Source organism: Prionailurus bengalensis, chromosome C2 (genome assembly GCF_016509475.1).
Source record: "Prionailurus bengalensis isolate Pbe53 chromosome C2, Fcat_Pben_1.1_paternal_pri, whole genome shotgun sequence".
NCBI lineage: Eukaryota > Metazoa > Chordata > Mammalia > Carnivora > Felidae > Prionailurus > Prionailurus bengalensis.
In genome coordinates this window covers 4407468-4422480 of record NC_057350.1, presented here as the reverse complement: position 1 = coordinate 4422480, position 15013 = coordinate 4407468, and the positions used below count along the sequence as shown (strand labels likewise).

General features: G+C 52.0%; 1 protein-coding gene across 1 annotated transcript in view; it reads right to left on the bottom strand.

Annotated features, from left to right (window-relative positions):
* Positions 1-7723, bottom strand: part of TMPRSS2 (transmembrane serine protease 2) — a 37939-nt gene extending 30216 nt beyond the window's left edge. The window contains exon 1 of the mRNA XM_043593557.1: positions 7579-7723. The gene's annotated coding sequence lies outside the window, so the exon portion shown is untranslated. The remainder of the gene's footprint in view (positions 1-7578) is intronic.
* Positions 7724-15013: the final 7290 nt, after the last annotated feature.

Below are 15013 nucleotides of genomic sequence, written 5' to 3'. Positions count from 1 at the left end.
TGGCCAAAGAACACTGCAAGAAATGGCCCTCCCAGCCCTCCACCCACGAGACCGTGCTCCCAGTGAGAAAGTTCTGGCCTTCACACGGCCCGTAAAGTGCCTGGCACACAGCAGGTGCTCAAACGGCGGCTGGCAGCACAGTGCAGTGGGTGAGCCCGTCCCCTCCGGGACCTGGGACCTGGGGCAGGTCAGCTAACGTTCCCATGCCCCAGCGTCCTCATCCACAAAAGGAGATCAGAGCAGCCCCCACTACCGGGTTGATGAGCTGTGAACTGAGTGGATACCCATGTAGCCCTCGGTGTCTGCAGCAAGGTCAGAGATGCAGACATTTCTGTTAAATAAAAGTGATTATAAAGCTGACAGATGTTGCCGCTGGGGGGCTGGGGGGCTGGGGACTGAGAGGAGGCATTTGCACACTTGCCTTGGGTACTTCTCCCCAACGGCCAAGTCCTCCCGCCCCGAAACCCCAGGGGAGCGAGATGCGACACTCCAGCCCACGATCATCACTGGACTCGTCAAACTCAAAACGCACGTTAACTTGCTGTAAATGAAAATGTGAGGATGGCTTTGTAATCTTGGGAAACCTCCCTGAGCGGGTCACGATAAACAGGCACCACGTCACTTCTTTACTGTTCACATAGAGCCAAAATACACGCGTGAGTCCATAGGGACAGCTGTGGGATTTTTTCACTTTAAAAAATCAAAAAGGGGCAACGCTGTTCTAGATACGAGGAAAGAAACCTGAGCAGTATGCACTTGGGAGGGTCCCCATGGAAGCCTCTACATGGTGTGATTATCACATATTAAAACACCTGTCCAGGGCGCCTGGGTGGCTCAGTTGGTTAAGTGTCCGACTTTCGATTTCGGCTCAGGTCATGATCTCACAGCTCGTGAGTCAGAGCCCCGAGTTGGACTCTGTATTGTCAGCTCAGAGCCTGCTTGGGATTCTCTCTCTCCCTCTCTCTCGGACTCTCTCTCTCTCTCTCTCTCTCTCTCTCTCTCTCTGGCTCTTTCTCAAAATAAATAAGTAAACTTAAAAAAAAAATCCACCTGTCCTATGTGTGCCCCTTGAAGAACAAGGGCTCTAAGACCCAACACATACAGTGTCTCCCGCTCCCCTCTGGTCCAAGTTGGGGGAAAAAAAATCATAGCACATCCCCAAGGTTACTTTGTGAAGCACTCTGCCTAAGCAAACATTCTCAGCCCTCTGGTTTCCGGCTCCCCGCGCCTCTGAGCTGTCTCACCGGTTATAGGTTTGGGTGAAGTTTCAGGAAATGAAAATCTGATCCCTCTGGTGTCTTTCCCAGTTGGAGAGCCCTCTGAAAAGAATGATCGCTCAACGCTCGAAATCCATGCTCCTTGTCCATTCGAGATCCCTAACAGAGAGAGACGAGGAAGCCAGGGAAGGAAGCAGCCCAGGCGGCCGCAGCCATGAATGATCCAGTAAAAGCCACAGGACCCAGAAGTCATGACAGGATAATCCTATCTCATCCAGAGATCCCACGAGCCACACAACCTTAGAACCAGAAATATCCGGTGCGCCCAGATCAGCCTCCCCGGACTTTGGAACAGAAGACGGGAGTCACACTGCCTGTAATTTTCTCTGGCTGAAAAGAAAGGAAGGGGCAGGGTCTCACTCTGGAACTGGATCTCTAAGAAGCCCCGCCCGGGAGGCCACACGGGGGCGGGTTCATCTTCAAAACCGGCACGTGTAGAAAAAAGGTTACGTGTCACAAAAACACACAACAAACCAAAACAAATACAAACCCCTACGCATTTCCACAGCAAAGCAAATCTCTTCAACTGGTTTTTGAGCCGAGCAAGACAGCCTAGATGGGGAGAGAAGTGGTTTCTCAAACATCCTTTCCTATCATTTAAAGGACACAGATGCTTGTCCTCGATTCCGGAAAGCCAGCCATAACGAAGCACTTTTCTCTTTAAGTGACAAAAGAGCAGATGTGTGACCAAGCTCCTAGCCCCTCCTTGGCCCCGGCCAGCTCCCCACGCCGGCACCGAAAGGTCCACTTGAGTCACACAACACGACACGGTGGTTTCGGTCACTCGGGGCTCTCTTTGCAGAGAGCTGGGTCACCCCGAGCACCTGCCCGGCCACTGCTCGGCAGGACCGTGCCGTGGAGTCCTGCCTGCACCCCGTGACATGACGAAGCTGTTTCCAAGCGATAAATTTCTTCTTTGGAAATCTCAGAAAGCATTTGCTTTCTGAGGCCCCCCCCTTCCTTGACCCCTGTACCCCTTTCTTCAAACTTCGAAGCGAGCAACACCAACAGACACTCCTTATCCAATGAACAAATGATCAAGGACAGCCCCTTTATGCCTCAACCACTGCGTCAAATCACAAGTGTCGTTATAGGGCGCCTGGGTGGCTCAGTCGGTTAAGCGTCCGACTCTTGGTTTTGGCTCAGGTCCTGATCGCGCGGTTCGTGAGTTCGAGCCCCGCATCTGACAGCGCAGAACCCATTTGGGATTCTCTCTCTCTGCCTCTCCTCTGCTCATGCTCTCTCTCTCTCGAAATAAATAAATAAACTTAAAAAAATGTTTAACCCCCCCCTCCCCAAACCCAAAGCACTGTTAGATGCAAATTATCGGACAGTGGTGGGTTTAAGTAGCAAGTCAACATGAACGAGTATAAGACAATCGGACAAAAGGCCTACGCGGTGATTCACACAGGAACAGTGCAGGCACACAGAGGCAGAGTCATCACCTCAGGAGAGGTTCTGCCCGCATCCTCCAAGTTTCTTTCTCTATGAATGCCTCATTGTCCCGGTTGAGATTACAAACTTTTTAGGGCAGGAATTGGGTCGGGTCCCTTTTTTTCTGTCTGTCTTTTTTCTTACAGCTAAGCTTTGTTAGCTTACTAGCATACAAGAAAGCGTTCCGATATGTCTTGAGTTCCAGAGGCCAAAGGAGTAAGACGGAATCTGAGGGACAGAGCAAGCTGGAAAGTCTGCACCTGGACAAGACAAAACCAGCCTCCAAGGTGAGGACGTGGGTGACCTCACGGGCCCAGGTGCACAAGACTGACTGCGCACCTAATGGGACAGGCCGGCTGGGGAGGCGTCCGGGTCCCTGCAGGGGAGAGGAGTCCCGAGACGTGCAAAGGCCCTGGCTAGGGTTGAAGACCTTGCCCAAGTCTATCTGTGGAATGGGATAATAAGGTAATAGGGTTGTTTCGAGGACCAAGTGTGTCCGTTTCCAACACCGTGGCCAACACACGCTAGGCATTGAACAAACACATCGTGACAGCAGCTAAGATCTGCTTGCCTGTAGCGAAGGGACTGTCATGTGCGAGAGACATTCAGTTTAGTCTGTGTAAATCCAAAGGACGCAGCCAGGATCAAAGCGGTCAGCAGTATCAGAAAGGCAGGTGTAACCCGATCCCGGGAAACCAAATTTCCAACAGTGAGGAAGTTTAAATAGTCAACTAGTTGCCTTGGAGAGAACAGAGCTCCTCAAACGGAAGCATGTTTGATCTGAGACTGGCAGGTGGGCTCTCCACGTGTATTGGTCCAAGCGTATTCTAGAACGCTGCTGAGCTTTGACTGGCGGGGGGCCAGGGACGATGAAGTCTTATTGCCTGAGGTCAGACACCTGAAGAATGACCCAGCACCCCTGGAAAACAGGCCCCACGTCCCCGGAGTTCAGATCAAGGGTTGAAATGAGCTCAGGTGTGGGGTCCTGCCAGGACGGCCCCTCGCAGAGCAGTGACCTTGAGGGACTCCGATGCTGGGTCTCCTGCCTCATACACCAATAAGTGGTCATGAGGCCCAGGCCACGTCTCCTTCCAGCTCAGCTCTCGCTTGACGATATTTCTCTGTCGAATGTCCGCTGGACGCCGCGGCCTCCTGCCGGTTTCCCCTGAGCCCCCAATCTCTCCCGCCATCGCACGAGCTTCCAGAATGCCGCTACTGCACGTGGTGCCCTTGAAACGTCCTGTGCTCCCCTACCACACCCTTGCACCCTCATACAGCGGGGACGCCCACGGCTGAGCTCTGTCCACACCAACAAAATGCCCTGGGTTTCTACCCAGCAAGCCCTGTCCTCCTCCTCCTGGACTCGCCTCTACGAGCATGTCTTTGGGCCACCTTCCCTCTTCAAAGTTCACACCGTTCACAGTCCACATGACTACCAGCACTCCCACCGCAAAATCGGCGTCTGCCTTTCTCCCCCGATGCCTCTAAGGCTGCCCGTGACCGTGACATTTCCATACGTGCTGGTGCCTCTGCTCCCAACCACCGTGCAGTGGCCGGGACAGACCGAGTCCCTGGCCGGCTCTTCTCCTTCCTGACGGCCAGCTTTGCCCCTACGGCGTCCCCCTCAAACTGCCTGTATGACCAGCCAAGCCCTTTGCTACTCCCCAGGATTCCTCATGTACTTGAGGCCAGGGTGGCCCAGAGCACAGAGGGCCCACTACCCAGGCCCTCTACCCCTGGCCCACTACCCCTGGAGGCATACAAGCCAGGGCTCCCCGAGATGGCCTTTCGGGTCCCCAGCACCAAACCAGGATGGGACTCACGGTGCTTTCCCAACTCAGGTCTCAGCGCTCAGGTATGTGATGCCCTCACACCCCATCCGCAGAGGCCACCAACTCATCCTGGGAGGACCCAATGTCAGCAGGTCCCTGCAGGTGCCCCGGAAAGGTGGGGCGGGGAAGGCGAGCAAAGGCCGAGCAGCTGTGAGAAGCAGGATGACCCCGGGAGATCCAGAGCAGCAAAGGAAACCAACATGGAAAAGCACTCAGACCCCCAGAGCCTCTCCAGACGCCCTTCACCGCCCTCATCAGAGGCCGGCTTCCAACATGTACGTAATCGAACTGGTCACCACTAACTCGACCCTGCCAATTTTCCTATTATCAAGGCTTAGACCTGCCCCTGGCCCTCAAGCCCTGGGATTTTCTGGAGAGCTTAGGAAAGTATATTCCCAAGCTCCGCCCCACTGTCAGTCTGATACAGCGACGAACCAGGACAATTACCTGGATCTCATTAGGAAGCTCTCCCAGGACCCCTGCCACAGGTTTGGGTGGAAAAGAGTGAGCCACTGGCCTGGGCTCCTGCTGTGCAATCCCGGGTAGGCCCCCAGGTATCTGGGCTTCCTTGTCTACTGCACATGTTCGCCTGAGTCTTGTCCCTCAATGTCCCAATAGCCAGGGAGTTCAGCTCTCCCCGCGGAGGATTCCTGCACACGTCTGCCTGGATTATTCTGGAAGATTCAGCACCGAGTCCAGGTGGGGCTGTGGGCAGGTGCTCCAATATTAGGATAGGGGGAACGAGCCTGGCCCCCAAGCAGGTCCCTTCCGTGTGAGGTTTCCTTGGGCCCTGCTCTCAGCTCCCTGAGCCCTTGTCCACACGGTTTCTATGACACTCCCATCTTCTAGAGGAAGGAAAGGCAGTCTCACTACCTGTCAGAGCCCTAAGGAGCCAGACAGCCTGGCTTCTTCCCCAGGTCTTCCCAGGGGTTACGGGACCCGGAGCAAGTATCTCACCTCTCTGCCTCAGTTTCCCCATAATTAAGTACGCTACAAAGAGTTTGGAATGACACCTGGCTGGAAGAGAGTGCCTCGTCCAGGTTTGCCATTATTATTATAACACCGGTGCGGCCCCGTTTTCTCCTGCAATCCCGGGGACTGAGCCCAGGGCAGAGCCAGCCACGGGTGCGAGGCCCGAGCTCCAAGCCGTGTCCGGGGCTCTGGCAACAACACAGCCTTGTTAGGAGAAGCCTGACCTTGTGAATGTTGAAGGGAAAAGTGGCTTGGCCTGACTCATCCAAGCCAAGAACAAAGGCCACACTGCTCCCGGGTTGATATTTAAAAACAAAAAACAAAAACAGAGGAAGGAGTTGAGTGACCCATCTCCAGGCAGAGGGTCTCCACTGCGGGAACGCCCCCCACCCCCCAGCTCTTGGGCTGAGCGTTTGCTTGCTTGGCCATGCCCTTTCCTGGTAACCCCAACCCCCAGTAAGGCCTGCCGTGGTGGAGGGAGGCAGGCAGGCCTCATCTCTGGAAACGCTGAGAAAAGGAAGCCAGCGACTTCCTGGGGGTTCCCCCCCCCACCCGACCTGGCTCACCAGGTCCCCTTGCCTCACCCAGCAGCGGCAGCCTGAGAGCCTACGTCCCCAGGTTCCTGGGCCTGGGTAATCTTTGTCCCCGTTCCCAGCCCCTACCGGCCTTCAGGGGAGGCTGGCACCGGCCTCACTTCCGGGAGAACCTCCCCCCACCTCCCAGGCTAAGTCAACAACCCTCACTTCAGGGTTCCTGAACACCTTAAAACTCCCTCCGGGCGGCCTTTGTAAGTTTCTATGACCCGGGTGAGGCTCTGTAGCTGCTAGGCCAGGAGCACAAAGGCCAGCGCCCCCCTGGGTGTGCCCATCTTAGCCCCGGAACTGCTGCTCCAGTTGGAATCTAGGGGTCCGCGGTGTCAGGGCCGAGCCCCTGGTGACGCCTGCCCACCAGGTGGACCTCGGCCTCCCAGCTATCATTTCCCTCCCAAATGAGCCACTAGGATTCCTCTTGACCGCTCCCCGCCTCCCCTGTGCGTTGGAAAGGGAGTCTGGCTTTGGGGTTCCAGGCCACCCGGCTGTGCCCTCGGGTGGGGGCGACCGCTTCAGCACCGGCTCAGGGCTCTGGGCTGGCAAATGCCCTCTGGGGTGTGGACGCACGAACTTTGGGGCCATAACGCAATTCTTCCGCAGAGCACGTGGGGCCACGGGCAGGACGCCTGTCCACGGCCAGGCCGGTGCGCTGAGCCCCGCAGCCACTGTCCAGCTCCGGGCCTGACGGCGTGCGGTGGACCGGAGCGCCGGGGCGGCCCCGTCCTTGTCCCCGGCAGGGAGCGCGCGGCCGGGGCCAGGAGCGCTCCTCCCGGGCGGCTTCCTGCGGACCCCGGTGCCCGGGCGGCCCGGCTTTGATCCGGGCTGTGGGCCAGTCCCTCCCCGGAACGGCCGAGCCGTTCGCGCCTCGCCCGGGGGCCCTCCGGGCCCTGTCCCCGCCGTCCCCGCCGCGCCGGCCGTATCGCTCCCGGCATCTACAGCGAGTTTCCAGTTTCTCCCCACCTCGGGAGGGAACCAAGAAGTAGAAGGAGTTCAGGTAACACTCCGGGGCTGCAGAGATTTTGCCGAAACAAAGAAACGGATAGGCAACGCTCTGTCCTCCTCGTCCCCCCAAAGGAAAAGGCGCACCCCTGGTCCCCAGCTCCGGGGCCGCAGAAGGCGGGGGGTCCTGGAGCCGGCTCTGGCCGAGGGGACCCACCCCGAGGGACCCCGAGGCACTCTCTGCTCCGACCAATGAGCCAGGGACGCGGAGCGACGTTCCCGGCCGCGCGAAGCCGGCCCCCTCCGGCCCCCACCGAGGGCGCGCTGCCCGGCCCTGCCCGGGGCGTCCCGCCGGCGGGAGGACGCACCTGCTGCGCTCGCGCTGCTCACACCTGGCCTCACCTCCAGACGCCGCCCCCCAGCGCGGGGGGGAGGGGGACGCCTGGCTTGTCCCCTGGCGCCCAGATCCTTCTTTTCGCGCCTGGGACCCGCGCCCCAGACTCCGCCGGGAGACCCGGCCGGCGCGCCGCTCACCTGCGGGGCTCCCCGCCCGGCGCTCTCCGCCCCTGGCTCGTCCTCCTCTTCCTCCTCTTCCTCCGCCTCCTCGGCCTCCTGCGGAACTCGCGTCTTCCTCTGCCCGGAGTCCCCGCTTTAATCCCGGGAGGCGGTGTCGGAGCGCCCAGGGCGACACCCCTAAACGCGGTCCCGGGGCACCTCGGGCACCGGGAGGGGACGGGGCGGGGCGGCGGGAGGAGGAGTTTCTTCCCGGGAAAGCCCGGGGCGCTCTCCTGGTCCCCGCCCGCGGGGTGGACCCCTTGGAGCTCCGGCTAGGTCCCCGGAGGGCCGAGGGCGGCGTAGGGCTCTGAGGGGCGCGCCTCCCTCCCCTCGTCCCCTGGAGCGCCCCCGTTGCGAGCGCTTTGGGGCCCCGAGGTCTCGAGTTTGGGTTAAGGAGGGAACTTCTGGGGGGGCAGTGATTGAGTCCCTGCCTGAGCACCCCCCCCCCCCTCGGGAGCTCCTGGACAGAGCGTGTGGCCTCTGTCCCCACGCAAGGACCACCGAGGACCCTCTCCAGCCCTCCTGTGCCCGCCTTTTTTTTTGCCTTCGGATCCCAAGTCACCCCCACCTTCCCCTTGTCCCCAGCAGTGGTTAAAGGGCTGCCCACCATCACAGACAAGGGGGGCGAGGGGGAGGAAAGCGGGGGAGATAAACCTTCCTCCAGAAGGCAGGCTCTTCCCTGTCCTTAGGAACTCTTTCCAAGTTTGCAATACACAAAACATGGATTGCTTTCCGATAAAGTGGGAGCCGAAGAAAACCTACCTCCTGCCAACTCACATGACTCTTTGGCGGGGAGCTGGGCTTCCCTAGTAAGTTCTTCCCTTCCCGACCTTTCCTTTGTCTCCCACCCTCACAGCCACCGAGGGGACCATCCCGAATATTCCCCAGCACCCACCCATCTCGCATACTTTACAGGTGTCCGGGTTGTCCCCAGTAGAGGACATTGCCCAGGCGGGGTTGTGAATGACAGATAGGTCGGGTCGATGGTCTCCTCCCGGCCACTCACTTATCTCGGTTTTGAATGGCGTGTTCGGGGCTGTCCAGAAATGAGCCCGGGTTCCACCAAACCCCCAAGTCCACCTTCACACCAGGTGGCACATGTGTCTCTGTGTTCATCCCTTTTCTGCTGGTTATTCTCACAACGTCCATTTCTCCTTCTCTGCCCACGGCTGCGGGGAACGTTTGTTGGAGTGGACACACCTCCCAGGAGTGGACCATCAGCCTGGGAGCCAACTTGACCTCCGCGCTGGAGGTGGCCATGTGGCCAGTCTCGGCTCAGCCGCTCTGTCCCGTTCCCTGCCAGAATTCCTGCTTCAGGGATGAGCTCACGACTGGCTCATGGCCCGCGAGGTGAGGGGCTTAGGGGAGGGGCTTGGGGATTTTCTTCTCAGGGAACGTTCAGAAACCTACTGCCTTGTGCAGTGGAGAAAGTCCCTCCTTCCAAAATGACAGCATAGAGAAGACTAGAAACCCAGCTCTTCATGGCATCATTGAACCACAGCGTCACATCGGCTCCCAAGTTAGGCCCACGTTGGCACCTCTTTCATGAATACAGGCGGCAAATCAGAATGGCTTACCAAGGGGAGTAGCTGTGATACAATGAAAGCAGAACCTTAATTTCTTTTTTCATTAAAAAATTTGTAAACGTTTATTCATTTTTGAGAGAGAGAGCATGAGTGGGGGAGGTGGGGAGAGAGAGGGAGACACAGAATCCGAAGCAGGTTCCAGGCTCTGAGCTGTCAGCACGGAGCCTGACGCGGGGCTCCAACTCATGAGCCATGAGATCATGGCCTGAGCTGAAGTTGGACGCTTAACCAACTGAGCCCCCCAGGGGCCCCTGTTAATGTCCTTTAAAATTACAGCTGCATTGGGGCCCCTGGGTGGCTCAGTTGAACATCCAACTTCGGCTCAGGTCATGGCCTCACGGTTTGTGGGTTTGAGAACCCACATTGGGCTCACTGCTGTCAGTGCAGAGCCCTCTTGGGATCCTCTGCCCCGCCCCCTGGCCCCCCACTCAAAAATAAGTACACATTAAAAAAATTACAGCGGAATTTGCAAGAAGAACTGGGAACTTCTCAGACACAAAAGCGAACTGTGGGTCTGTATCCGGGGAAGGGAGGAAGGAGCCACAGTGGCACACATCCTGAAGCCATCAAAAGTTCTGAAGAGCTTTACACCCAGGGGATGAGGGTGAAAGGCAAAGTCAAAGGCTTCAGCAAGGTGGGAAGTTGGCTAGGATACCACCACAGCACGTCAAAACACACAAAGCTCTCTCAGAAAGAAAGAGGATGCAAAGAAAAAATTGCTATCCATCCCACTGGAAGGTGATGACCAACAAACTTGTCTGTATCTTAGTCTTGGCTCTCTGTAGAGAAGGAATAATACTCCCCTGAGAATTTGTAACTACAAACAGGTCCTCCTATGACAGTTTAAGTTTTGAGCCTAAATTCTCACTACCTTGGTGGCCAGAAAACGTCGAGCCAAGAATTTAATCTAAGATGGTTCTAGATTGGGGATGTCCCAGCACACGGCCAGAGCCAACTTGGATCCTCTCTCGTGGAATGCTGCTTGTGTTGGTTGATTTTATGTGTCACCTCGACTGGGCTAAAAGAGGTCCAGCTTGCTGGTAATACGTTGTTCCTGGGTGTGGCTGTGAGGGTGCTTCTGGAAGAGATTGGTATTTGAATTAGTACACTGAACACTGTCCTCACCAATGCAGGTGGAAGCAGAGTAAGGGCGAAGTATGCTCTCTCTGCCTGACCTGGGACATCCATGTATGCCCGCCCTCCAACACTGGTGCTCTTGATTCTCAGACCTTTGACTCAGATTAAATCATGCCGCTGGCTTTTCTGTTCTCCAGAGTGCAGAGAGCAGATTCTTGGCCTCCATAATCACACGAGCTGATTCTAAGAGAGAGAGAGAGAGAGAGAGAGAGAGAGAGAGAGAGAGGAGAGAGGTGGATCTATCTTGTTGGTTCTGTTTTCTCTGGATGACCCTGACTATTCACCCCTCAGCCCAGTGGAGGGGCGGGGGGGGGGGGGCGGAAGTCCTATACAGTCACAATTAAAGAGAGCATTAATTTAGTTAAAATTAGGAGTTAGGAAAAAAGTCAGCGAGAACAACAAGCCATGGAATCAGACCATAGCTACTGGAGTTATTAGATACAAATGAGAAAATAAGTATGTTCGCTATATTTTAAAAAAGAGAGGGGCGCCTGGGTGGCTCAGTCGGTTGAGCTTCCGACTTCAGCTCAGGTCACGATCTCAAGGTCCGCAAGTTCGGGCCCCGCGTCGGGCTCTGGGCTGATGGCTCAGAGCCTGGAGCCTGCTTCCGATTCTGTGTCTCCCTCTCTCTCTGCCCCTCCCCCGTTCATGCTCTCTCTCTGTCTCAAAAATAAATAAACGTTAAAAAAAAAAAAGAGAGAGACTCTACAAATGAATAAGAAGCAAGGATCTGTAAAAATAACGTAGCAGACCTGCAGGGGGAAACACTAAAGAGAACTTCCAAAGAAAAAGAAGCATTCCAGTAGCTGAAGAGGGAATTCATGACACGGGCTGGAGAATTTATCCAAAACGCACACAAAGGGACTAAGTTATTTTTTAAAATATATGAAAAAGAAGCTGAGTGGTATGGAGAACAGAGGAAGAAGATCTAAACTATGTCTGGGGGCTCCTGGGTGACTCAGTCGGTTAAGCGTCTTTCTCGATCTCAGCTCAGGTGTTCATTCTGAGGGTGGTGAGTTCAAGCCCCTGTGTTGGGCTCCTTGCTGGGCATGGAGCCCACTTAAAAAAAAAAAAAAAAGATAAATAGGTCTGATTAGATCTCCAAAATGTGATAACAGAGAGAATGAAGTAAAAGTGATGATTAAAACTTTTCTAAAATTGATAAAAGTCATGAATCTTTAGATTATTGAAGCACAACAAATCCAAAGTGGGAAAAAGAGGAATCCATAGTTAAACATCCTATAGTAAGAATGCAGAACCCTTAAAATAAAGAGGAGACCCGAAAAGCCTCCTGGAGCAGAAGACTTCCCCACCCCACCCCCTCCCAGGACAGGTAGCATAGGAAGGAATCAAATGTTCAGAGTGTTGGAGAAAGTGACTGACAACCTAGGATTTTATATCCTGTAAAAAAATTTCTTTCAAGGAAGAGGGAAAAGCCATTCCCAGACACATCAAGACAGTATTAACCACAAGAAGGAAACTTGAAAAGGATGTAGTTCAGGAAGAAGAAAATCCCAGAAGGAAAGACTGACACACAGAGGCAGGAGGGAGCCAAGGACGTGGTAAAAATGTGGATAAATCTAAACCAACATTGACAGCATAAAACAGCATCCATGAGGAGCATGTGGGTGGCTCAGATGGTTAAGCGATTAAGTGTCTGACTCTTGATTTCCGCTCAGGTCATGATCTCGTGCTTCATGGGATTGAGCCCCATGTGGGGCTTTTGATTTCAGCTCAGGTCATGATCTCACAGTTCGTGAGATCGAGCCCTGCATGGGGTTCTGCACTAACAGCATGGAGCCTGCTTGGGATTCTCTCTCTCTCTCTCTCTCTCTCTCTCTCTCCTTCTGTCTTTCCCCTGCTCTTTCTTTATCTCTCAAAGAAAAAAAAACCAAAGAAACAAAAAGCAGTACCCCCAATAATGTGTAATTTGCAAAGGTAGAGTAGAAACAACAGCAACAACAACAAATAGAGCTAAAATATCAGAAAATAATAGCATGAAAACAGTGGTATCCCCAGTGGAATGAACAAGATCAACATATTTGAATGATTGGATTCCTCTGGAGGAGAACAAATATACTGATTAACATTAGGCATTGCTGATATGCTTGTTAAAAGGATAATTACAAAAGAATAAGAAATAGAGTATATGTTGATATGTCCAACTGCAAAGAGGAAAAAAGGGAATAAGTGGGAAAGAACTAAATGAAGTCAAACAAAATGAAGCAAAGAAGAATAAGGGAGGGAAAAGGAGGAAAAGTGAACCCAGAAAGAACAGGACAGATAGAAAGCACAAAGTATACATGTAGAAGTGTATGCAAATTCATCAGTAGTCATACTACATGTAAATGCTCTACGCTGCCCAGGTAATAGGAATGGATTTTTTTTAATACATAAATTATCTGATCATCTAATTTTAAGACAGCCATGTGCTATGCTGTTTATGAAACATCTGTAGAATGGACATATGTAAAAGAAAGCTGGTTTGGTTTTATTAATAATGGACAAAATAGATCTGAGAATAAAAGGCTGTATTGGAAATAAGGGAGGGTCACTTATCATGATAAAGTAAACAGATCTCTTGGACAATATAATAGTTGTGAACTTATATATACCTAACAACAGAGTTTTAAAAAATGTATAAAGGAACATTTATATAGTGATGAGATCTTTACAAAACTGCCTTCTTCTCTCATAGCCATCAAAGATCAAGCAAACAAGCAAATAAACATCAGTAAAAATATAGAAGTTGTGTACAACATAATGAGCAATCTTTATTAATTAGTAGACGCTTACACCAAATAATTGGCCAGATGATTTTCCAGGTTAATTCCTAGAAACAGTTAAGAGGGCACCTGGGTGGCTCAGTCGGTTGAGCATCCGACTTCAGCTCAGGTCGTGATCTCACAGTTCATGAGTTTAAGCCCCGCCTCAGGCTCTGTGCTCACAGCTCAGAGCCTGGAACCTGCTTCAGAGTCTGTGTCTCCCTCTCTCTCTGCCCCTCCTCCATTTGCCCACTCACTCTCCCTCTCTCTCAAAAATAAATAAACATTAAAAAATCTTTTAAAGGAACAGTTAAGTAACTTCCTATTCTAGTCTTTCAAAAATTCTTCCAAGAAATCGAAAAACAAACAAACAAAAAATTCATTTATTTGTCAAGGTCCAAACCAGCAAAGACTGTTCAAGGAAAATTACAAGCCAATTTAACTCATGAATATAAATGTAAAAATCCTAAACAAACATTAACAAAATGAATCCAACCCTTTACAAAAAACGATCGTGATCAGGTTGGATTTCCCCTGGGAATATACTATTGCTTTAACATTAAAAAAGCTATCAGTATAGTTCAACACAATAACAAACCTTCCCTAATAGATTTAAAAAGAACATTCAGTAAAATTCAGCATGCCTCCATAATAAAAAATAAAAGTCCTTGGCAAAGATGAAATAAAAAGAAGCTTTCTTATCTGGTGAAGGAGATCTATAAAAATCTCCACAAACATCACCCTTCGTGGTGAAATGAAAGGGATTATTGCTAGCACCAGTTCTAGTCAGCATTGTACGGAATGTTTTGGCCAGGGTGAGAAATTAACCTGATGAGAATTTCCAAGGAAGAAACTAGTCTGTCATTATTTGAAGATGATGTGACTGTGTACCTACAAAACCTCAAAGACTCAAGAGGAAATCAGTAGGATTGCTAAGAAAGGTTAGCTGTCAATGTAGATACGGAGAGAGTGCACCAAAAAGTCTGCTTTCTTCTACGTCACCAACTAGCCACTGGAATGTTCTTTTTATTTATTCTTTATGTTTTTATTTTTTCTAATGTTTATTTATTTTTCAGAGAGAGAGAGAGATAGAGAGTGAGCAGGGGAAGAGCAGAGAGAGAAAGGGAGACATAGAATCCCAAAGCAGGTGCCAGACTCTGAGCTGTCAGCAGAGACCAATGTGGGGCTCGAACTCACGGACCATGAGATCATGACCTGAGTTAAAGTCAGACGTTTAACTGGCTGAGCCACCCAGGCCCCCCTAGAATGTTCTTTTTATTTTTATTTTTATTTTTTATTTTTTTTTTAAATTTTTTTTCAACGTTTATTTATTTTTGGGACAGAGAGAGACAGAGCATGAACGGGGGAGGGGCAGAGAGAGAGGGAGACGCAGAATCAGAAACAGGTTCCAGGCTCTGAGCCATCAGCCCAGAGCCCAACGCGGGGCTCGAACTCACGGACCGCGAGATCGTGACCTGGCTGAAGTCGGACGCTCAACCGACTGCGCCACCCAGGCGCCCCTAGAATGTTCTTTTTAAACGTATCATTTACGTAACAATGGTAGCATGATTTGGTGGCAGAATGTCATTCTCAGAAGAGGCACGTGGAAGGATTGAGGCATGAAGGGTCATGATGTCTGCAATTTAATTTCAAAGGGTTCATCAGAAGAAGCCATCTAATTGGCTGTAGGAGGAGTGTGTACATGTGTTCATTATACTAATATTCCATACTTTCTGCATCTTTGAACCGTGTCATCATAAAATTTGAAAAAAAAAAAGCCCAACAAAGGTAACAAAAAATTAGTTGCCTTGAATAAATCTTACAAAAATATGTGAAAACTCTTATGGAGGAAATTATAAGCCTTTACTGAAAGATATGAAAAACCCCATAAATGGAAAGAAACACAATTCATGTATAGAAGATTCA